At 37.4% G+C, this 25191-nt stretch overlaps 2 pseudogenes; one reads left to right on the forward strand and one right to left on the reverse strand.

Moving 5' to 3' along the window:
- Nucleotides 1-4289: 4289 nt before the first annotated feature.
- On the forward strand, nt 4290-5768 carry LOC124964118 (interferon omega-2-like; annotated as a pseudogene).
- Nucleotides 5769-15670: 9902 nt separating this feature from the next.
- On the reverse strand, nt 15671-17050 carry LOC124964022 (zinc finger protein 548-like; annotated as a pseudogene).
- Nucleotides 17051-25191: the final 8141 nt, after the last annotated feature.

Raw genomic sequence — 25191 nt, forward strand, 5'->3', positions numbered from 1 at the left:
AGAACTAAATAATGCAATCAATAATTTAGACTGAACAGGTATTTATAGAGTATTTCATCCATCTTCAAGCAAATACACTTTCTTCTCAGTAGCATATGGATCCTTCTCTAAAATAGACCATATCTTATACTACAAAGCAATTTTCAGCAAATACAAAAAAAAAAAAAGAAATACTACCCTGCATTCCATCAGATCATAATGGAATAAAACTAGAAAGAAACAATAAAATAAAAAATGGAAGCTACTCCAAAGTCTGGAGACTAAATAACATGCTATTGGATGATAAATGGATAGCAGAAGATATCAGAGCAGAAATAAAAAAATACTTAGAGGTAAATGGGGGGATACCCATGCAACATACCAAAATCTCTGGGACACTATGAAAACAGTGGTAAGATGAAAGTTCATTGTATTGAGTACATTCATTAAAAGAATAAAAAGTCAACAAATAAATGACCTAACATTATATCTCAAAGCCCTGGAAAAAGAACAAATCAACACACAAAAAAGTAGAAGACAAGAAATAATTAAAATTAGAGATGAAATCAATGAAATTGAAACAAAAAAAAATTTCAAAAAATTGACAAAATGAAAAGTTGGTTCTTTGGAAAAATAAATAAAATTGATAAGCCCTTAGCTACACTAATGAAGAAAAAGAGAGAGAAAACTCAAATTTTTAAAATTCATGATCAAAAGGGAAATATCACAGTGGGCATTACTAAAATACAGAAGTTAATTAGAAATTATTTTGAAAACTTACATTTTAATAAAATAGAAAATCTCAAAGACATTGACAAATTTCTAGAAAGATATGCCCTACCCAAACTAAATCAGGAAGATATAGACAATTTAAACATTAATTTCAAGCAATGAAATAGAAGACACCATCAAAAACCTACCAACAGACCAGACAGATTCTTGGCCAAGTTCTACAAGACCTTCAAAGAAGAATTTAACACCAATACTCCTTAAATAATTCCATGAAATACAAAAGGAGGGAACCCTCCCAAACTCATTCTATGAGGCTGATATCACCCTGATATCAAAACCAGACAAAGATAAACCAAGGAAAGAAAACTTCAGACTTCAGACCAATATCCCTTATGAACATATATGCAAAAATTCTCAATAAAATTCTGGCAAATCACATACGAAAACATGTTAGAAATATACTACACCATGATCAAGTGAAGTTCTTCCAAGGGATGCAAGATTGGTTCAACATGCAGAAATCAATAAATATAATTCATTACATCAGTAGACTTAAAGACAAGAATCATTTGATCATCTCAATAGATGAAGAAAAAGCATTTGACAAAATACAACACCTCTTCATGTTCAAAACGCTAGAAAAACTAGGGATAGTAGGAACATATCTCAACATTGTAAAGGCCATCTATGCTAGTTCCAAGACCAACATCATTCTAAATGGAGAAAAATTGAAAGCACTCCCCCTAAAGACTGGAACAAGATGGGGATGCCCTCTTTCACCACTTCTATTCAACATCGTCCTTGAAACTCTTGCTCTAGCCAGAGCAATTAGACAGAGGTAAGAAATTAAAGAAATACAAATAGGAAAAGAAGAACTCAACTATCACTATTTACTGACAACCTGATTCTATATTTAGAAGATCCAAAAAATTCCACCAGAAAATGTCTAGAACTCATAAATGAATTTAGCAAAGTAGCAGGATATGAAATCAATACCCATAAATCAAATGCATTTCTCTGTATCAGTGATAAATCCACTGCAAGAGCAATTAGGAAAAGTACCCCATTCCCAGTAGCCTCAAAAACTAAAATAAAATAAAACACTTGGGAATCAATCTAACAAAAGAGGTGAAAGACCTCTACAATGAAAACTACAGAACACAAAGCAAGAAATTGAAGAAGACCTTAGAAGATGGAAAGATCTCCCATGTTCTTGGATAGGCAGAATTAATTTTGTCAAAATGGCCATACTACCAAAAATACTATACAGATCTAATGCAATTCCTATTACAATTCCAATGACATTCTTCATAGAACTAGAAAAGGCAATCATGAACTTCATTTGGAAAAATAAGAGACTCAGAATAGCCAAGGCAATCCTTAGCAATAAGAGTGAAGCAGGAGGCATCACAGTACCGGACCTTAAACTATACTACAGAGCAATAGTAACAAAAACAGCATGGTATTGGCACCAAAATAGACAGGTAGACCAATGGTACAGAATAGAGAACACTGAGACAAACCCACAAAAATACAGCTCATACTAGACAAAGGTGCCAGTGGAGAAAAGATAGACCCTTCAACAAATGGTGCTGGGAAAACTAGAAACCCATATGCAGCAAAATGAAATTAAACCCCTATATCTCACCCTGCACAAAACTCAACTCAAAATGAATCAAAGACCTAGGAATTAAACCAGAGACCCTGCACCTAATAGAAGAAAAAGCCCAAATCTTTATCATGTCAGCTTACGACAAGACTTCCTTAACATGACTCCCAAAGCGCAAGAAATAAAAGCAAGAATCAATAAATGGGATGGATTCAAACTAAAAAGCTTTTTCTCAGCAAAGGAAATATCAACAATGTGAAGAGAGAGCCTACAGAGTAGGAGAAAATCTTTACCACAGGTACTTCAGATAGAGCACTAATCTCCAGAATTTATAAAGGACTCAAAAAACTTTACACCAAACATACAAAGAACCTAATCAATAAATGGGTCAAGGAACTGAGCAGACACTTCACAGAAGACATGCAAGTGATCAACAGATATATGAAAAAGTTTCAACATCTCTAGGAACTAGACAAATGCAAATCAAAACTACTATAAGATTTCATCTCACCCCAATTAGAATGACTATTATCAACAATACAAGCAACAATAGGTATTGGCTAGGATGTGGGGGAAAATGTACACTCACACATAGCTGGTGGGATTGCAAACTGGTGCAGCCACTCTGGAAAGCAGTATGAAGATTTCTCAGAAAACTTGGAATGGAACCACCATTTGACCCAGCTATCCACTCCTTGGTTTATAAACAAAGGACTTAAAATCAGCATGCTACAGTGTTCATAGCTGCTCAATTCACAATAACTAGATTGTGGCACCAACCTAGATGCCCTTTAATAGATGAATGGATAAAGAAACTGTGGTATATATGTATGTATGTGGTGGAATATTACACATAAAGGAGAAAAAAATTATGGCATTTTCAGGTAAATGGATGGAGTTGGAAAATATCATGCCAAGTGAAATAAGTCAATCCCAAAAAAACAAAAGCTAATTGTCTTGTCTGATAAGTGAATGCTGATACCCAATGGGGTGGCAGGGTAAGGGGAAAATGGAGGTACTTTAGATTGTGTAGAGGGAAATGAGGGGAGTGGAGGAAGCAGGGGGAAGGAAAGATACTGGAATGCAACAAACATCATTACCCTATGTACTTGTATGATTACATGAGTGGTGTGACTCTACATCATGTACCACCAGAGAAATGCAAAGTTATACTCCATGTGTGTACAATAAAAAAATTAATTATTTTATTTTATTTAATAATTGATTAATCAATTATAGAGAAAAATGCCACAGCACCTTTGCCTTTCTTTTACTTCTCTTAGTTTATATTAAACTCGGGATGAGGTAGAAAGTAATACAGGAGCAGCAAGATGAAACTTGATCAAAAAGCCCACTCTATAGAGAACAAGTTATAATTTTTTTTTTTGCAGGGGAGGCTATTGAAACCTTATTCATGAAAAATCATGAATAAGTAAAGGAAAGACACTCTCACTCTTGGACCTGTTAGCCTGGAGCTCACTGTCCTAGGTGGTCAGAGTAAGTCATTCATAGATAAAGAAAACAGAATCATGCTGATTGGATGAACAACTGAGGGTCCCCAGTTTCTATAATACAAACTTCTAAAGAAGGGAACCATCACCTAGGAATCCCCTGTGCCCAGTTTCAGGAACTCTAAGGATAACAAGGACTCAGTTTTCTACTTAAAGAATCACCGTGGTTGTGATTGGCATGTGAAACTTATTTGACAACAGAGGGTGAAATGATTGTAATTGAATAATTCCTCCTTACACACAGACAAAACAAACCTTTGCTTTTAGCATCTGAGAAACTGAAGCTGGGAATTCGTTCTTAACACAGGATAAGAATCAAGTAAGCAGGAGGTCACTTCAGATAGCCAGGATCCTCCAGACAAGAACCCTAAGGACAGGGGCAAGGATCATGGAGAGTTTTTTTTTTTTTAACAAAGAAACAAAGCCCTCCTTAGTAAAGGAGTCCTCATGCCATCAGGATGCGAGTGAGTCTCTTCTCTGGGCTGCATCTGATGATCGAGGACTGAGGACACCTTGTCATCCTAGAGCAGAGGGTGTTAAAGTTGTGATAACCACCTGTGAGCGAGGTGGTACTGGGGAGCTAACATTATCTTATAACTAGAACCTTCACACACATAAGCACCTGAGAAGAACCTGGATTTCTCCCAAGATTATTGGTACAGACCAAGGAGCACTGCAGATCTCAGCAAGAAAATAGTGGACAGAAAGGACAATATCTACATTGATCCTGATATTGTGGCTCAGTGAAGGTTAAGCACATGGACCTGCACGAATGTGTTCTAGGAGAGAAACACAGAGGAGGCTAATTCACCAGTGATCAGCAGCCTCTGCTGTGAATGAAACAACAAACCACCCCACTCATGAAGTTTAATTGCCAGTGATGATCTGGTAAAACATTGAACAAATGCAGAGACCCATAGGTCTGTGGGATCCAGACTTTAAATGTAAAGGAATAAGGGTAAGAATAGCTGTTAGGATCAGGGCTAAAGATTTGTTTCTAGAATAGAAAAAAGAAATATTTATACATAATAAAATGTGTGTGTGTGATTATTTACATACATGTACACAGACTTCTGGTTTTAATTTATAAGTATCCATTTGGATTGGTACATTGGAAATATATGGAAAAAATTAAACTTCTCTTATAAAATCAATAGAGAAGTTGATGTCATAAGTCGATGTTGAGCCATCAGCAGAATAATACACAAATGAAAACAAAAAAGGACAGGAAAGGACAAGTGTAGAAAAGTGTTTAGATAAGAAGTTTGTGTTCCCTGTTTAAAAGACATGCATAGACAGTGTCTTCCCAGAACCCAGGGTCCAAGGTTCACCCAGACCCCAGATCAGCAGGCCAGCAGCATCCTCATTTCCACGTGGCCCTCCTACTCCTGCTTCTAACTGCCCTGGTGGTGGACAGCTACGGCCCTGTTGGATCTTGGACTGTGACCTGCCTCAATTCTGAGGCCCACCTTTGTGCTCCTGGGATAAATGAGGAGAATCTTCCCTTCCTTGTGTCTGAAGGACAGAGAGAATTCCAGTTCCCCTGGGAGATGTGCACAGCAGCCAGTTCCAGAAGGTCTAGGCCATATCTGTCCTCCACGGGATGCTCCAGCAGATCCTCAGCCTCTTCCACCTGGAGCACTCCTCTGCTGCCTGAACACCACCCTCCTGGGCAAACTCTGCATTGGACACCATAGCAAGACCTGGAGACCTGCTTAGTACAGGAGATGGAAGAGGAAGAACCTGTTCTGGAAACTGAGGGACTGACCCTGGTCTTGAGGAGGTGCTTCCAGAGAATCCATCTCTATCTGGAAGAGAAGAAATATAGTGATTGTGCCTGGGAGATTGTCAGAGTGGAAATCATGAGAATCTTCTTCTCACCAGCAAAACTGCAAGAGAGGTTGAGAAGTCAGGATGGAGAACTTGGGTCACACTGAAATGATTCTCCTTGACTGAGTGGTCACATCCCACCTGCATGTGTGCTTTTGGTCACTGCCAAGGACTCCTCTGCTTTAGTCAGAATGTATTAAACCAGAGGAGACAGCCCTGATATTATTATTCATTTATTTGTATCTTTTTTATCCTTTTTATCAGAGGTGTAATATTAGTATTATCCTATAAAAGATATTTACCTTTATGTTGTATTAAAATTAGAAAGTAGGTTCACTGTTCCATTTTATTAAATATTGTTATTTTGTGATTTATTATACTATATCACACACACTTCTTAAGTTTCTATTTTCCTAAAACAAAATCAAAATGCCTGTTTTCTGAACCAAACTGAAGAATAGATAATATTAATTTCCTACTCATTCCTATTCTCATACATTATCATGTGTAAAATGAGTATCAATGTGACAGATGTGGAAAGAAACACAAGTGAATAAAGCAAACACTTCTCTGATGAAGCTTCAGTGTTACAGAGAAAGAAACAAAAGTTTGTACTGACATCACTACAGAAAAGTAAAGGAAGGTTTAGGTACAATTGATGTCATGAAGGAAAATGATATTAGATGTGGATTAATATCTCCTGCATAGTTTTTCGTGTTTTTGAAGTGTTTTCTAAGAATCATTTTCAAAGAATGGATGTATTGATGTAAAACATATAAATATTTTAAACATTTCATTTAATTTTTTTTTGTTTTTTTAAATTGTTTCTATTTTTTATTTGTCCTAATTTAAATTGCATATTTATTTGGGTAAAATAGTAATTTGTCAGCATTCTAATTAACATTGCTTTATAATAAACCTTAATGAAAATTCTTTTGCTTGCTAATTTCAGTTCATTTTTCAAGTAAACATTATTATCAGATTCTTTTCAGTTCTATTATATAATTTATTCTAGATTTTATCTTGGTAGTTTATATTATTTATGATTTTATAATTTATAATCATTAACATATATTTTCTAAAAATTATAGGCATGTTTTTTGATGGACGCTTGTTTTTAACTTCACCTGTGTAGAAAGAACTGGTAGTTCCTTCTTTATTTAAATTATGGACTGTCTAGTTCAGAAAACCAAACATCTCCCTAATTATGTCCTTCTTTTGTCTTGAAATATGTTCAGTTCCCTCTCTTGTAAATCCATTTTAACATTCAGACCTATATCCCATCAGGACTTTTTTTCATCTATATATGAAATGATAATCTAGATTGCTTTCTGTTAAAGCATCATACAATCCCTGAAAATTTTATTGAATTTTTGTTTCATTTCTTATTCACATCTGATACATCTTTAACATAAATAAACTTACTGATGATAATAAAATGTTTCTAAAGACTATTTTCTTTCTTAATGTGTTCAGTTAATTTTCCTCCCTGTTATATTTCTTCTTATTAATGCTCATTGAAAATGTTTAGATCCTCTCGTTAAGCCAGCGAAGGCCCCAAATTTTATTTCTACTTCTTAAATATTGTTGTTTACATCATTTCCTAATTAAATTTAGAATTGATCCACAGTGAAGAACACATGCTTTCTGTTTTGTAACTCAACTTTGCTCCTTTCTTCCAGTCTTGCTGTCTTCTTTTGTGACTTTTTACGTTTGTAGTGATATGCTTTTTGTCATTTCTCTTTAGCTTTTGGGTAACAATTATTTTTCTTCTTTTCCTTTGCGGTCACCACAAACCTTGTATAAAACATAGTCATGATATTCTCACTTATCCTGGTAACAGGTTAATGTCTCCACATGCAAAGATTCTACACTTTTACATCAACCCCTCTAATTTGTGTTTTTTATACCACACTTAATATCTGCTTACATTGTGCAACAATACATTAATGATTTTACCTATAGTAGTCATTTAACTTTTATACTAGAAAAAAATTTAAGTTACACACCACCTTGACAGCATCTGAGTATTTTGAATTTGATCATTTTGTGAGCTTTGTGCTTTCATGTTTTTATTTTAATTGTAAAAAAATGGGGTACATCTTGTTTTCTCCGTCTGTACGTGAAGTAGAGGCATACCGTTTGTGTAATCATACATTTACATAGGGTAATGGTGTTTGATTCATTCTGTTATTTTTCCTTCCCCACCCACCTGTCCCACCCCTCTTTTCCCTCCATACAGTCCCTCCTTCCTCCATTCTTGCCTCCCTCCCCCCCCCATTATGTATCATCATCAGTGAGATCGTTCATCCTTTGTTTTTTTGAGATTGGCTTTTCTCACTTAGCATGATATTCTCCAGTTTCTTCCATTTGCCTGCAAATGCCATAATTTTATTCTTCTTTATGGCTGAGTAATACTCCATTGTGTGTGTGTATATATATATCACAGTTTCTTTATCCATTCATCAATTGAAGGGCATCTAGGTTGGTTCCACAATCTGGCTATTGTGAATTGAGCAGCTATGAACATTGATGTGGCTGTGTCTCTGTAGTATGCTGATTTTAAGTCCTTTGGGTATAGGCCAAGGAGTGGGATAGCTGAGTCAAATGGTGATTCCATTCCAAGTTTTCTAAGGAATCTCCACAGTGCTTTCCAGAGTGGCTGCACTAATTTGCAGCCCCACCAGCAATGTATGAGTGTACCTTTTTCCGCACATCCTCTCCAACACCTACTGTTGCTTGTATTCTTGATAATTGCCATTCTAATTGGGGTGAGATGGAATCTTAGGGTAGTTTTGATTTGCATTTCTCTTATTACTAGAGATGTTGAACATTTTTTCATATATCTGTTGCTTGTAGATCTTCTTCTGTGAAGTGTCTGTTCATATCCTTAGCCCATTTGTTGATTGGGTTATTTGTGTTCTTGGTGTAGAGTTTTTTGAATCTCTTTTATATTCTGGAAATTAGTGCTCTGTCTGAAGTATGAGTGGCAAAGATTTTCTCCCACTCTGTAGGCTCTCTCTTCACATTGCTGATAGTTTCCTTTGCTGAGAGAAAGCTTTTTAGTTTGAATCTATCCCAGTTCTTGATTCTTGCTTTTATTTCTTGTGCTATGGGAGTCCTGTTAAGGAAGTATGATCCTAAGCTGATATGTTGAAGATTTGGACCTACTTTTTCTTCTATAAGATGCAGGGTCTCTGGTCTGATTTCAAGGTCTTTGATCCATTTTGAGTTGAGTTTTGTGCAGGGTGAGAGATAGGGCTTTAATTTCATTCTGCTGCATATGGATTTCCAGTTTTCTCAGCACCATTTGTTGAACAAGCTGTCTTTTCTCCATTGCATGTTTTTGGCACCTTTGTCTAATATGAGAAAACTGTATTTATTTGGGTTTGTGTCTGTGTCCTCTATTCAGTACCATTGATCTACCTGTCTGTTTTGGTGCCTTGTGTCTGTGTCCTCTATTCTGTACCATTGATCTACCTGTCTATTTTGGTACCAATACCATGCCGTTTTTGTTACTATTGCTTTGTAGTATAGTTGAAGTTCTGGTATTGTGATAACCCCTACTTCACTCTTCCTACTCATAATTCCTTTAGTTATTCTGGGTTTCTTATTCTTCCAGATGAATTTCATGATTGCTTGCTCTTGTTCTGTGAGGTACATCCTTGGGATTTTATTTGGAATTGCATTGAATCTGTATAGCACTTTTGGTAGTATGGCCATTTTGACAATATTAATTCTGCCTATCCAAGAACATGGGAGACCTTTCCATCTTCTAAGGTTTTCTCTCTTTTTTTAAGATTTTCTTTAATCTCTTTCTTTAGTATTCTGTAGTTCTCATTGTAGAAGTCTTTCACCTCTTTTGTTAGATTGATTCCCAAGTATTTTATTTTTTTCGAGGCTATTGTGAACAGGGTAGTTTTCCTAACTTCTCTTTCTGAGGATTCATCACTTACATATAAAAATGCATTAGATTTATGAGCATTGATCTTATATCCTACTACTTTACTGAATTCACTTATGAGTTCTAAAAGTTTTCTGGTGGAATTTCTAAATATATAATCATGGTATCAGCAAATAGGGATAGTTTGAGTTCTTCTTTTCCTATTCATATCCCTTTAATTTCTTTGGTTTGTCTAATTGCTCTGGCTAGAGTTTCAAGGACGATGTTGAATAGAAGTGGTAAAAGAGGGTATCCCTGCCTTGTTCCAATTTTTAGGGGTAATGCTTTCAGTTTTTCACCATTTAGAATGATATTGGCCATGGGCTTAGCATAGATGGCCTTTACAATGTTAAGGAATGTTCCCACTATCCCTATTTTTTCTAGTGTTTTGAGCATGAAGGGATGCTGTATTTTATCAAATGCTTTTTCTGCATATATTGAAATAATCATGTGATTCTTGACTTTAAGTCTGTTGATATGATGAATTACATTTATTGATTTCCAGATGTTGAATCAAACTTGCATCCCTGGGATGAAACCCACTTGATTGTGGTGCACTATCTTTTTAATATATTTTTGTATGTGATTTGCTAAAATTTTGTTGAGAACTTTTGTGTCAATGTTCATTAAGGATATTGGTCTGAAATTTTCTTTCCTTGATGTGTCTCTGTCTGTTTTAGGTATCAGGATGATACTGGCTTCATTGAATGAGTTTGGGAGGGTTCCCTCCTCTTCCATTTCATGGAATCCTTTGAGAAGTATTGGAATGAGCTCTTCTTTAAAGATTTTGTAGAACTCGGCTGAGAACCCATCTGTTCCTGGACTTTTCTTTGTTGATAGGCTTTTGATGACCTCTTCTATTTCATTACTTGAAATTGATCTATTTAAATTGTATATGTCCTCCTGGTTCAGTTTAGGTAATTCATATGTCTTGAGAAACCTGTTGGTATCTTCGAGATTTTCTATTTTGTTTGAGTATAGATTCTCAAAATAGCTTCTAGTTATGTTTGGTATTTCCATTGTGTCTTTTGTGAAATTTCCTTGTTCATTCCAAATTTTAGTAATTTGAGTTTTCTCTCTTCTTCTCTTTGTTAGTGTGGCTAAGGGCTTACCAATTTTGTTTATTTTTTCAAAGAACCAACTTTTTATTTTTTCAAGTTTTTTCAATTGTTTCTTTTGTTTCAATTTCATTGATTTCAGCTCTGATTTTAACTATTACCTGTCTTCTACTACTTTTGGTGTTGCTCTGTTCTTCTTTTTCTAGGGCTTTTAGCTGTAGTTTAGGTTGTTTATTTGTTGATTTTTTCATCTTTTATTGAATGTGCTCCATGAAATAAATTTTCCTCTAAGTACTGCTTTTATAGTGTCCCAGAGATTTTGATATGATGTATTTTTGTTCTCATTTACCTCTAAGAATTGTTTTATTTCCCCCCTGATGTTTTCTGTTATCCATTCATCATTCAATAGCACATTATTTAATCTCCAGGTGTTGGAGTAGTTTCTGTTTTTTATTCTGTCATTTATTTCTAATTTCAATCCATTATGATCTGATAGAGTACAAGGTAGTATCTCTATCTTCTTGTATTTGCTAACAGTAGCCTTGTGGCATAAAATATGGTCTATTTTAGAGAAGGATCCATGTGCTGCTGAGAAAAAATTGTATTCTCTCTTTGTTGGATCGTGTATTCTATATATGTCCATTAAGTCTAAATTATTGATTGTGTTATCCAAATCTATGGTTTCTTTGTTCAATTTTTGTTTGGAGTATCTATCCAGTGGTGACAGAGGTGTGTTAAAGTATTTTTAAAGTACTATTAAAGTATTAATAAAGTATTATTACATTGTGGTCTATTTGGTTCCTGGAATTGAGAAGGACTTGTTTGATGTACATGGATGAGCCACTGTTTGGGGCATAGATATTTATGATTGTTATGTCTTCCTGATTTATGCTTCCCTTAAGCAGTATGAAATGTCCTTCTTTATCTCTTCTGACTAACTTTGGCTTGAAGTCCACATTATCTGATATGAGGATGGATACTCCAGCTTTTTTACTGTGTCCATGTGCATGGTATGTTTTTTCCCATCCTTTCACCTTAGTTTGTATCTCTTTCTATGAGATGAGTCTCTTGCAGACATAATGTTGGGTCTTTCTTTTTAATCCAATCTGCCAGTCTATGTATTTTGATTGATGAGTTCAGGCCATTAACATTCAGGGTTATTATTGAGATATGATTTGTATTCCCGGTCATTTGACTCATTTTTGTTTTTTGACGTGACTTGGTTTCTCCTTTATTTGGCTATTCCTTTAGGGTAGTTCCTCCCTTTGCTGATTTACATCATTGTTTTTCATCTCTTCCTCATGGAATATTTTGCTGAGAATGTTCTGTAATGCCAGCTTTCTTTTTGTAAATTCTTTTAGCTTTTGTTTATCATGGAAGGATTTTATTTCATTGTCAAATTTGAAGGTAAGTTTTGCTGGGTATAAGACTCTTGGTTGGCATTCATTTTCTTTCAGAGCTTGAAAAATGTTGTTCCAGGCCCTTCTAGCTTTTAGGATCTGGGTTGAAAAATCTGCTTATATCCTTGTTGGTTTCCCTCTGAATGTAATTTGATTTTTTTCTCTTGCAGCCTTTAAAATTCTGTCTTTATTTTGTATGTTAGGTATTTTCATTTTAATGTGACTTGGTGTGGGTCTGTTGTAATTTTGTGTATTTGGAGTCCTATAAGCCTCTTGAACTTGATTTTCCATTTCATTCTTCAGATTTGGGAAATTTTCTGATATTATTTCATTGAATACATTTTTCATTCCTTTGGTTTGTTTCTCTGTGCTTTCCTCAATCCCAATAATTCTTAAATTTGGTCTTTTAATGATATCCCATAATTCTTGTAGATTCTGTTCATGATTTCTTACCATCTTCTCTGTTCAGTCAACTTTGTTTTCAAGATTAAATATTTTGTCTTCAATGTCTGAGGTTCTGTCTTCCAGATGTTCTATCCTATTGGTTATGCTTTCTATGGAGTTTTTAATTTGTTTTATTGTTTCCTTCATTTCACGGATTTCTGGTTTTTTTTTTTTCAGTATCTCTAACTCTTTATTGAAATGATCTTTTGCTTCCCACATTTGCTCTTTTAACTGTTGATTGGTGGATCATTCAAAGCCTGCATTTGCTCTTTCATCTCAGAGAAGAGTTTGCCTCTCTGATCAATTTAATTATGTACATTCTGAACTCCCTTTCTGACATTTCTTCTGCCATGCTGTCATTGGATTTTATTACTGTAGCTTCTAGGTTTGTTTGGGACATTTTCTTCCCTTGTTTTCTCATATTGGTCAGGTATCTACCCCTTTAGTAGTGAAACTCTGAGATATTGCAGATTTCCTCTATTGACTTATATTGTACCTGTAGATTTCCAATAACTCACCTCCTAGCCTTCAGTAGCCTAAAGTCTTGTAGGAATTTGATAATGCAGTGCTCCACAGGGAAGCTGCCCCTCTAGGGGTGGTGGCCTTCATTTGTGGTATATTCTCTGCTAGTGGGCAAAGGCGCCTCCACTTGTTGACTGATGGTCAGTAAAAAGAGGAACTAGACTGCAGACTGGGGCATAGCTGGTCTGGCCTGGGTCTCTGGTTCTACAGCCCTGGCAGGAAAGCCTTGCTCGGTGGGGAAGACTCACCCGGTGTGGTAGTCTTGCTGGGCAGTTCTCCTCCGAGAAGTTTCCTTCAGTCCAGAACTACCCCCTAGGTTGGCAGCCCTCCTCTGCTACGTTCCCTGGGATCTGGAACTACCGCCTGGGCTGGGGAGCCTTGCCCTGTGCCAATGCCTTTCGCTGGCAGCCCCTCCTCCAAGAAGCTGCCTGAGATCCAGTCTTACCCCTGGTCCTGGGACCCTCGCTCAGCGCTGAAACCTCTAACTGGGTGGCCCTCCTCTACAATGCTCCCAGTTGTCCAGGTTCACAGCTTCAGCAGGAGAGTCTTGCTGGGGCAACTCTACTCCACAAAGTTTACTGCGTTCCAGGACTACTGCCCCATCCGGGTAGCCTCACCCAGTGGGAGAGACTCACCTAGCAGCTCTGAATTGGTCCTGAGTCTCTTGATACCTCCTCTTCTTGAATCCTGAGTCCTGGAGCAATATGAAATGCAGTCACTGTCTAGTCAGCCATCTTGAACTCATGTGTTTTTTTGTTGTCACTCAGTGTTCTTCCATTTTAACTGGCAGAACTCCCTAGAGCTTTTCCTGTAGGTCTTTCTCATTGTGTTGAACTCTCACAGCTGTTGTTTGTTTGGAAGATCTTTATCTGTCCTTCATTTATGAAGGACAATTCTGTCATGTTTGGTATTCCTGTTTGACACTGAATTTTTAATTTTTGCTCCTTGGTCATGTCATCCTACTCCCTCCTGACTGACCAGACTTTTGTCGAGAAGCACTTTCATTGCCTTACGTGTGAGGTGTTTCTTCTCTTTCAAAGGAACAGTTGCTTCAAGATTCTCTGTGTTTGACTTTTTGACAATTTGATTATCATGTGTCACTTAACCATGGGAATATATTCTGAAGGATGCAGAGTCAGGTGATTGTCATTGTGCAAACATCATAGAGTGTAGGTACAGAAACTGAGCTGGTGTAGCCCACTGCACAACCAGGCTGTGTAAACTAGCCTATTACTCCTAGGCTACAAGCCAGTATAACATGTTACTTCAATGATCACTGTAGATAATTGTGGTATCGTGGGAAGTATTTGCATATTTAAACATGTACAAGCATAAAAATGATACAATAAAAACAGTACAAAGATTTTTAAAATGTATACTGTATAGGTCACTTAACATAAGTGGAGCTTGCAGAACTGTAGTTCTCTCTGGGTGAGTCAGTGAGAGTACAGGATGACTGAAGCCCTAGGACATTGCTATGCACTACTGGGGACTTCATAAACACTGTCCCCTGAGACTACACCAAATTTATTTTTAAAATCATTACTTCAATAATAAATTAACCTTAGCTTACTATAACATTCTTACTTTATAATTATTTTTATTTTTTAACTTTCGAATCTTTTGCAATACCACTTAGCTTAAAACACAAAACATATTGTACAACTGGGCAAAAAAACATTTTCTCTATTTATATCCTGATCCTGTAAGCTTCTTCTAGTTTTAAATTTTTTATTTTTACCTTTTAGGTTTTTTTTTTTTTTTGTTTTGTTTTGAAAAGAATATATTTAGTAGGGAGTTAAAAATCCCAAATGTTTTTAAAATTTCTATGGTCTATAACAAAATTCAAATAGGTCCATTAAAAAATGGAGGAAAGACTTGAAAAGATATTTTTCCAGATATACAAATTTGAACAAGCACAAGAAAAGATGTCCCCCATCATTAATCATTAGCAAAAGTGAAAAATGCAGTGTTCCACCTCACACCAAACAGGATAACTACTAATGAAAAACTCTCTCTTACAAAACAAACAAACAAAAAAGAAAACAGAAAGAGAAAACTGAAGTATTGCTAAAGTACAGAAAGTGAAAACCTGTGTACTGTTGTGTAAATGTAATTGGTGCAGGTAGTATGGAAAACAGTTCCTAAAAATACTTCATGATCCAACATTTCCCCTTCTGAGCATATACCCAAATAGAACTGGAAGTGGGGTTTCAAAAAGCTACTTATATGTTTATGTTCATAACGGCATTTTCCTTAGTAGTCAAAAGGTAGAAGTAACCCAAGTGTTCATTAACCAATGAATAGATAAGGAAATGTGGTATATACATACAATGGAATATTATTTCACTGAACAAAAGGGTGGGAGGATTTCTGACACATGCTACAAATAGGTGAACCTTAAGAACATTATCCTAAGTGAAACAAGCCTTTCACAACAAGACAAATGTTGTACAACTCTACTTATATTGGATGCTAACAGGTATCAAATCCATACAGCAGGGTATAGAAGAGTACTAGTCAGGGGCACCAGGATAGAGGAATTATTTAAGGAGAATAGGGTATCACTTCTGCAAGATAAAAAGGTTTCTGAAGGTTTGAAATATGAATTTACATAACATTAAACTGTCAATTTAAAATGGTCAGTGGTAAATTTTCTTCATTGTGAAATCTCTAATGTTTAATGAAGCTGAGGCTGAACTTAAAGAATCCCCCACATCTAAGGGACAGGCAAGCTTCTTTTCACTGTGGATTTTCTAGTGATGAACCAGATGGGATTTCCCAATGAAGGCCTTCCGGCACTCACTGCATTCATAAGGCCTTTCTCCAGTGTGAACTCTCTGATGTCTAATGAGTCTGCAGTGGTATCTAAAGGATTTCCCACATTCACTGCACTTATAAGACCTTTCTCCAGTGTGACTTCTCCAATGTTTAATGAGGTTGGAGTTGTACCTAAAGAATTCCCCACATATGCTACATTCATAAGGCCTTTCTCCAGTATGAAGTCTCTGATGTCTAATGAGTGTGGAGTTATACCTAAAGAATTTCCCACATTCACTGCACTTAAAAGGCCTTTCTCCAGTGTGAACTCTCTGATGTTTAATGAGTGTGGAGTTGTCCATAAAGATTTTCCCACATTCACTGCATTCATAAGGCCTTTCTCCAGTGTGAACTCATTGGTGTCTAAAGAATGTGGAACTGTACCTAAAGAATTTCCCACAAATTTCACACTCATAAGGCCTTTCTCCAGTGTGAACTCTCTTATGTCTCATGAGTCTATAGTTGTACATAAAGGATTTTCCACTCTCTCTACATTCATAAGTCCAGTCTCCACTGTGAATCCTTTCATGTTTCACAAAGTTGGCATTATATCTAAAGAATTTCCCACATTCACTGCATATGTAATCATTATGTCCAGTTTGAAGGGTTTCCTTGCCCTCAGTTTCCTGGTCTGGCTTCCACCCACAGTGAGAGACATGGAGCAGAAGGCCTGAGGTGTCTGGCAATTCCTTCCAATCTTCCCTGCATGTGAAGGCCTTCTCTGCCATGTGAACTCTGTGGTTCTTCAAAAATGAAAGTTTCCAACTGTCCCTCCTGGAAAGATTCTTTCCAATCTGCTTTTGGGGCTGGTAAAGGTCTGTCTCACAAATATGTATCTTTTGTTCAGTTTGTGTTCTATTTTGTTCAGCCAGGCACAGAATGTCTTTCAAGAGTGGGTTACATGTCTCACTAGGCTGGACATTCTGGGTGAATGAACCTGGCTTTGAAGTCCTGACCTGTGATGCTCCTACAGAAACACCTTGCTCAGAAGGTGACTCCTCAGCCTCAGCTCCATGCCAACAACCTAATGAGGACAAAAGTGTCAAATTCTCCAGCATCACCTCACAGTACAGGAATCTCTGAGCCTCATCAAGGTGCCTCCACTCCTCCTGGGAGAAATATATGACCACATCCTCAAAGACCACACGACCCTGTGCATGGTTCGTTTCTGCCATTGCCAGGGGACCCTGAGTTGGGCTCATGGCCTCCGCCCACCGAGCCGGAAGCGGGCGCGACGGGCGCCTAGGGTAGCACAAGACAGGGCCGACACCAGCCAGGATCAGCCCAGCCTCGTCCCCGACTCCGGGTGCGGGGTACCAGGCCTCTTCTCGCGCTTTCCCGCTGTCCCTGAGGTGACAACCAAGTACTCCATAGGCCTGAACGGAGTGAGCACCTTTTAGTTTTTTAATAAGAAATTAAGGCACAAACACACATAATAGCCTTTGCCTACACAGATAAGGATCATCAATATCAGTTTTCCATTCCCACAGCTTGGTGCACTGGAAAGTTTTCAGATATAATATACAGGAAGCTATTGTATCCTCTAATACAAATGTCCTCCTTAGGAATACCTCCTGAAGGACCCACCTGAAGTTCTTCTTGAAGAGTTCTCTCTTTCTAGAAATAAGCTCATGTTGGTTTTCTTGGTTTGCTTACTTTGTTTGCCATACATAAATTTGTAAGCAAATAATGCTCCATGAACTTTCTCTTCATTAATTAAAATCTTTCAGTATTACAGTCAATGATTTTTAAATATTTTAAAGTTGACACATAAAAATTGTACATAATTATGGGTACTATGGGTGATGTTTCAGTACATGTATGTATCATATAATATTCAAGTCTGTGCAAACATATCTATACCCTCACACATTCATCTTTTCTTTGTGGTTAAATGTTAAAAATCCTTTCTTCTAGCGTTTTTGAAGTATGCACTACATTATGATTACTGTTACCAAGTCATTTAAGAAACTTACTGAGGTAAGCAAAAGCTTCTGCTAAAACCTCACTGTGAATTTTCCTGGGGTTCTTCTTTTCCTTTTCCTGAGGTTTCCTTTTCTCTCACCTCTTTTTCAACTATGTGTTCACTAGATAAGGAATTTATCACGTCATTCTAATCTACGGGGTCACCACCATGTTATGTGGTTGGTTGTTAACAGAAATGTCATTGTGTGGCACATAATTGTGTTCTTTATTAAATTCATCTTGCCACAAGTTCTTTTAGCTAATGAATATGTATATCAATATTTTTTCCAAGATTTGGGAGGGTGTCACACAATTTTTACTTGAATGAGTTTCTAGTCCTATTGTCACTTATCATATTCTCATAAGTCATATATTTATATATTTGATTATGTACCAGTTTCATTTTTCTTTTGTCCTTCATTTTAATTCTTGTCTCTATTTCTCTAATTGACTTACATCAAACAGCCTGTCTTTGAGTTTAAAATCCTCTCTTCTATGTGATTGAGCCTACTGCTAAAACTCTTTGTTAAGTTTTTCAGTTTTGTCAATACATTTTTCAGCTCCAGAATCTATTCAGTTCTACATAGCTTCTATTTCTTAATCAACCTTCTCATTTTGTTTGTACATTTTTCTCTTGGTTTCATTTAGTTGTCTGTGTTCTCTTTCACCTCATCAAGTTTCATTAAGGTAGGTATTTTTAAATCTTTTGTCCAATAATTGATAGATCTTCATTTCCTTACTGGTGCTTTATTTTATTCTTTTGTTGGTAATACATTAAACTGATTCTTCATGATTCATGTACCTTCTTGCATTGGTGTCTGTGCTTTTTTTTTTTTTATTGTAAACAAATGGGATACATGATGTTTCTCTGTTTGTACATGGCGTAAAGGCATACCATTTGTGTAATCATAAATTTACATAGGGTAATGTTGTTTGATTCATTTTGTTATTTTTTTCCCTTCCCCCCCACCCCTCCCACCCCTCTTTTCCCTCTATACAGTCCTTCCTTCCTCCATTCTTGCCCCCCTCCCTAACCCTAACTCTAACCCTAACCCTAACCCCTCCCACCCCCTATTATGTGTCATCATCCACTTATTAGCGATATCATTCGTCCATTGGTTTTTTGAGATTGGCTTATCTCACTTAGCATGATATTCTCCAGTTTCATCCATTTGCCTGCAAATGCCATAATTTTATCATTCTTTATGGCTGAATAATATTCCATTATATATATATACCACATTTTCTTTATCCATTCATCAATTGAAGGACATCTAGGTTGGTTCCACAATCTGGCTATTGTGAACTGAGCAGCTATGAACATTGATGTGGCTGTATCTCTGTAATATGCTGATTTTAAGTCCTTTGGGTATAGGCCAAGGAGTGGGATAGCTGGGTCAAATGGTGGTTCCATTCCAAGTTTTCTAAGGAGTCTCCATACTGCTTTCCAGAGTGGCTGCACTAATTTGCAGCCCCACCAGCAATGTATGAGTGTACCTTTCTCCCCACATCTTCGCCAACACCTGTTGTTGCTTGTATTCTTGATAATCATCATTCTAATTGGGGTGAGATGGAATCTTAGGGTGGTTTTGATTTGCATTTCTCTTATTACTAGAGATGTTGAACATTTTTCCAAATGTTTGTTGATTGCTTCTAGATCTTCTTCTGTGAAGTGTCTATTCATTTCCTTAGCCCATTTGTCGATTGGATTATTTGCATTCTTGGTGTAGAGTTTTTTGAGTTCTTTATAGATTCTGGAGATTAGTGCTCTATCTGAAGTATGATTGGCAAAGATTTTCTCCCACTCTGTAGGCTCTTTCTTCGCATTACTGATAGTTTCCTTTGCTGAGAGAAAGCTTTTTAGTTTGAATCTATCCCAGTTATTAATTCTTGCTTTTATTTCTTGTGCTATTGGAGTCCTGTTGAGGAAGTCTGGTCCTAAGCCGACATGTTGAAGCTCTGGACCTACTTTTTCTACTACAAGATGCAGGGTCTCTGGTCTGATTCCGAGATCCTTAATCCATTTTGAGTTTAGTTTCGTGCATGGTGAGAGATATGGGTTTAGTTTCATTCTGTTGCATATGGATTTCCAATTCTCCCAGCACCATTTGTTGAAGAGGCTATCTTTTCTCCATTGCTTATTTTTGGCCCCTTTGTGTAGTATGAGAAAATTTTATTTATTTGGGTTTGTGTCCATGTCCTCTATTCTGTACCATTGATCCACCTTTCTATTTTGGTACCAATACCATGCCGTTTTTGTTACTATGGCTTTGTAGTAGAGTTGAAGATCTGGTATTGCAATACCCCCTGCTTCACTCTTTCTGCCAAGGATTGCTTTAGCTATTCTGGGTTTATTATTCTTCCAGATGAATTTCATAATTTCTTGCTCTATTTCTGTAAGGTACATCATTGGGATTTTAATTGGAATTGCATTGAATCTGTATAGAACCTTTGGTAGTATGGCCATTTTGACAATATTAATTCTTCCTATCCAAGAACATGGGAGATCTTTCCATCTTCTAAGATTTTCTTTAATTTCTTTCTTTAGTGTTCTGTAGTTCTCATTGTAGAGGTCTTTCACCTCTTTTGTTAGATTGATTCCCAAAGTATTTTATTTTTTTCGAAGCTATTGTGAATGGGGTAGTTTTCCTGATTTCTCTTTCTGAAGATTCATCGCTTATATATAAAAATGCCTTAGATTTATGTGCATTGATCTTATATCCCGCTACTTTACTGAATTCACTTATGAGATCTAAAAGTTTTCTGATGGAATTTCCTGGTTCCTCTAAGTATACAATCATATCATCAGCAAATAGGGATAGTTTGAGTTCTTCTTTTCCTATTCGTATCTCTTTATTTTCTTTGGTCTGTCTAATTGCTCTGGCTAGAGTTTCAAGGACGATATTGAATAGAAGTGGTGAAAGAGGGCATCCCTGCCTTGTTCCAGTTTTTAGAGGGAATGCTTTCAGTTTTTCACCATTTAGAATGATATTAGCCATGGGTTTAGCGTAGATGTCCTTTACAATGTTAAGGAATGTTCCCACTATCCCTATTTTTTCTAGTGTTTTGAGCATGAAGGGATGCTGTATTTTATCAAATGCTTTTTCTGCATCTATCAAAATAATCATGTGATTCCTGACTTTAAGTCTATTGATATGGTGAATGACATTTATTGATTTCCTGATGTTGAACCAACCTTGCATCCCTGGGATGAAACCCACTTGATCATGGTGCACTATCTTTTTAATATGTTTTTGTATGCGATTTGCTAAAATTTTGTTGAGAATTTTTGCGTTGATGTTCATTAAGGATATTGGTCTGAAATTTTCTTTCCTCAATGTGTCTCTGTCTGGTTTAGGTATCAGGGTGATATTGGCTTCATAGAATGAGTTTGGGAGGGTTCCCTCCTCTTCTATTTTATGGAATACTTTGAGAAGTATTGGAATGAGCTCTTCTTTAAAAGTTTTGTAGAACTCGGCTGAGAACCCATCTGGTCCTGGACTTTTCTTTGTTGGTAGGCTTTTGATGACTTCTTCTATTTCATTACTTGAAATTGGTCTATTTAAATTGTGTATGTCCTCCTTGTTCAGTTTAGGCAATCCATATGTCTCTAGAAACCTGTTGATGTCTTCGAAATTTTCTATTTTGTTGGAGTATAGATTTTCAAAATAGCTTCTAATTATGTTTTGTATTTCAGTCGTGTCTGTTGTGATATTTCCTTGTTCATTCCGAATTTTAGTGATTTGGGTTTTCTCTCGTCTTCTCTTTGTTAGTGTGGCTAAAGGTTTATCAATTTTGTTTATTTTTTCGAAGAACCAACTATTTATTTTGTCAATTTTTTGTATTGTTTCTTTCGTTTCAATTTCGTTGATTTCAGCTCTGAGTTTAACTATTTCCTGTCTTCTACTACTTTTGGTGTTGGTCTGTTCTTCTTTTTCTAGGGCTTTGAGCTGTAGTGTTAGGTCGTTAACTTTTTGAGTTTTACTTCTTTTATTAAATGCGCTCCATGAAATAAATCTTCCTCTAAGTACTGCTTTCATAGTGTCCCAGAGATTTTGATATGATATTTCTTTGTTCTCGTTTACCTCTAAGAATTTTTTAATTTCCTTCCTAATATCTTCTGTTATCCATTCATCATATAATAGCATATTGTTTAATCTCCAGGTTTTGGAGTAGTTTCTGTTTTTTACTCTTTCATTAATTTGTAACTTCAATCCATTATGATCTGATAGAATACAAGGTAGTGTCTCTATCTTCTTGTATTTGTTGACATTAGCTTTGTGGCATAATATATGGTCTATTTTAGAGAGGGATCCATGTGCTGCTGAGAAGAAAGTGTATTCGCTCTTGGTTGGATGGTATATTCTATAAATGTCTGTTAAGTCTAAATTATTGATTGTGTTATTGAGATCTATGGTTTCTTTGTTCAATTTTTGTTTGGAAGATCTGTCCAGTGGTGAGAGAGGCGTGTTAAAATCACCTAGTATTATTGTGTTATGGTCTATTTGGTTTTTAAAATTGAGAAGGATTTGTTTGACATACATGGATGAGCCACTGTTTGGGGCATAGATGTTTATGATTGTTATATCTTGCTGATTTATGCTTCCCTTAAGCAGTATGAAATGTCCTTCTTTTCCCTTCTGACTAACATTGGCTTGAAGTCCACATTATCTGAAATGAGGATGGATACTCCAGCTTTTTTGCTGAGTCCATGTGCATGGTATGTTTTTCCCCATCCTTTCACCTTTAGTCTATGGGTGTCTCTTTCTATGAGGTGAGTCTCTTGCAGGCAACATATTGTTGGATCTTTCTTTTTAATCCAATCTGCCAGTCTATGTCTTTTGATTGATGAATTCAGGCCATTAACATTCAGGGTTATTATTGAGATATGATTTGTATTCCCGGTCATTTGGTTCATATTTAAAATTTTATTTATTTCTTTATTTCTTTTTTGACACATCTTGGTTCCTCCTTTATTTGACAGTTCCTTTAGGGTAATTCCTCCCTTTGCTGATATGCTTCTTTGTTTTTTATCTCTTCCTCATGAAATATTTTGCTGAGAATGTTCTGTAATGCTGGCTTTGTTTTTGTAAATTCTTTTAGCTTTTGTTTATCATGGAATGATTTTATTTCATCGTCAAATTTGAAGGTAAGTTTTGCTGGGTATAAGATTCTTGGTTGGCATCCATTTTCTTTCAGAGCTTGAAAAATGTTGTTCCAGGCCCTTCTAGCTTTTAGGGTCTGGATTGAAAAATCTGCTGATATCCGTATTGGTTTCCCCCTGAATGTAATTTGGTTCTTTTCTCTCACAGCCTTTAAAATTCTGTCTTTATTTTGTATGTCAGGTATTTACATTTTAATGTGCCTTGGTGTGGTCTGTTGTAATTTTGTGTATTTGGAGTCCTATAAGCCTCTTGAACTTGATTTTCCATTTCATTCTTCAGATTTGGGAAATTTTCTGATATTATTTCATTGAATAGATTATTCATTCCTTTGGTTTGTTTCTCTAAGCCTTCCTCAATCCCAATAATTCTCAAATTTGGCCTTTTCATGATATCCCATAGTTCTTGCAGATTCTGTTCATGATTTCTTACCATCTTCTCTGTTTGTTCAACTTTGTTTTTGAGGTTAAATATTTTGTCTTCAATATCTGAAGTTCTGTCTTCCAGCTGTTCTATCCTATTGGTTATGCTTTCTATGGAGTTCTTAATTTGGTTTATTGTTTCCTTCATTTCAAGGATTTCTGTTTGTTTTTTTTTCAATATCTCTAACTCTTCATTGAAATGATCTTTTGCTTCCTGAATTTGCTCTGTTAACTGTCGATTGGTGCGATCATTCAATGCCTGCATTTGCTCTTTCATCTCATCATTCAATGCCTGCATTTGCTCTTTCATGTCATCGTTTGCTTCCCTGATCATTTTAATTATGTACATTCTGAACTCCCTTTCTGTCATTTCTTCTGCCATGCTGTCGTTGGATTTTATTGATGTAACATCTAGATTTGTTCGGGGCATTTTCTTTCCTTGTTTTCTCATATTGTACATTAATCAGTGGGTCATTAAGATATTGCAGATTTCCTCTATCGACTTATAATGTCCCTGAAGATTGCTAGTATATCCCCTCTTATCCTTCAGTAGCCTGAAGTCTTGGAGGAAGTTGATAATGCAGAGCTCCACGAAGAAGCTGCCTCTCTAGGGGTGGTGACCCTCAGGTGGCGTATATTCCCTGCTAGTGGGCAGAGGTGCCTCCACTTGTTGACCAATGGTCATCCAACAGGGAACTAGGCTGCGGGCTGAGGCAAGTCCTGTTTGTGCCTGTGTCTCTGGTTTTACCGTCCCTGTGGGAAAACCTCATCCAGCAGGGAAGACTCACTCGGTGGGGACGTCTCACTGGTCAGTTGCCCTCCTAGAGGTTCCCCTCAATCTACAACTACTGCCTGGGCTGGGCTGTCTTCCTCTGAAATGTTCCCAGGGGCCCGGTCCTGCCTCCTGGGACTGGGAGCCTCACCCTCCGCAGGTGAGTCTCCTTAGGCTGCCCCTCCTCAGAGAAGCTGCCCGCAGTACTGGAAACTTCGCTCTGCCCCTAGGCGTGTCTCTGTGGGGCTCTTCCAGCAAGAAGCCACCTAGCTCCTGGGACCCTGCTCTGCACCTAATCGCCTGGCTATGCAGCCCCTCCTCTGAGCCACCACCTGTAGCCCCATACAATAGCTCCGATACCCAGAGACCCTCCACACACCTCCTCCTCCGGACAGCGGCCGGGTTTCCGACACAGTCACTAGGAGCCCAAGCAACTCACTTCACGTCTCCTCCTCCCGCCAACCACCCGTAGCCCTAGGCAGTCACTCCAAGTCCAAGTGACCCACCCTGTTCCTCCTCCTCCTCCTTGGGGTAGCCCCCTGGGTGTTCAGGAGCGGTGGCTCCGAAACCAAGTGACCCACCACGCTCCTCCTCCAGGCAGGTCACCGGTGTTCAGGAGCAGTCGCTTTTAGTCCAATCAACTCACCACTCGCCTCCTCCTCTGGCAACCGCCTGTGGCTCTGATGCAGTCACTCCTAGACCAAGCGACCCGCCGCGCTTCTCCTCTTCCTCCCAGCAACCCCCCGGTGTTCAGGAGCGATCGTTCTGAGTTCAAACAGCTCGCCACGCAGCTCCTCCTCTGGGAACTGCCTGTGGCTCTGATGCAATCACTCCTAGACCAAGCGACCCACCGCGCTCCTCCTCCAGGCAGGCCACTGGTGTTCTGGAGCGGACGTTCTGAGTTCAACCAGCTCGCCACACAGCTCCTCCTCTGGCAACTGCCTGTGGCTCTGATGCAATCACTCCTAGGTCAATCGACCCGCCACGCTTCTCCTCTTCCTCCGGGCAACCCTCTGGTGTTC

This window comes from Sciurus carolinensis, chromosome 14, assembly GCF_902686445.1.
Source record: "Sciurus carolinensis chromosome 14, mSciCar1.2, whole genome shotgun sequence".
In the NCBI taxonomy this organism is placed as follows: domain Eukaryota; kingdom Metazoa; phylum Chordata; class Mammalia; order Rodentia; family Sciuridae; genus Sciurus; species Sciurus carolinensis.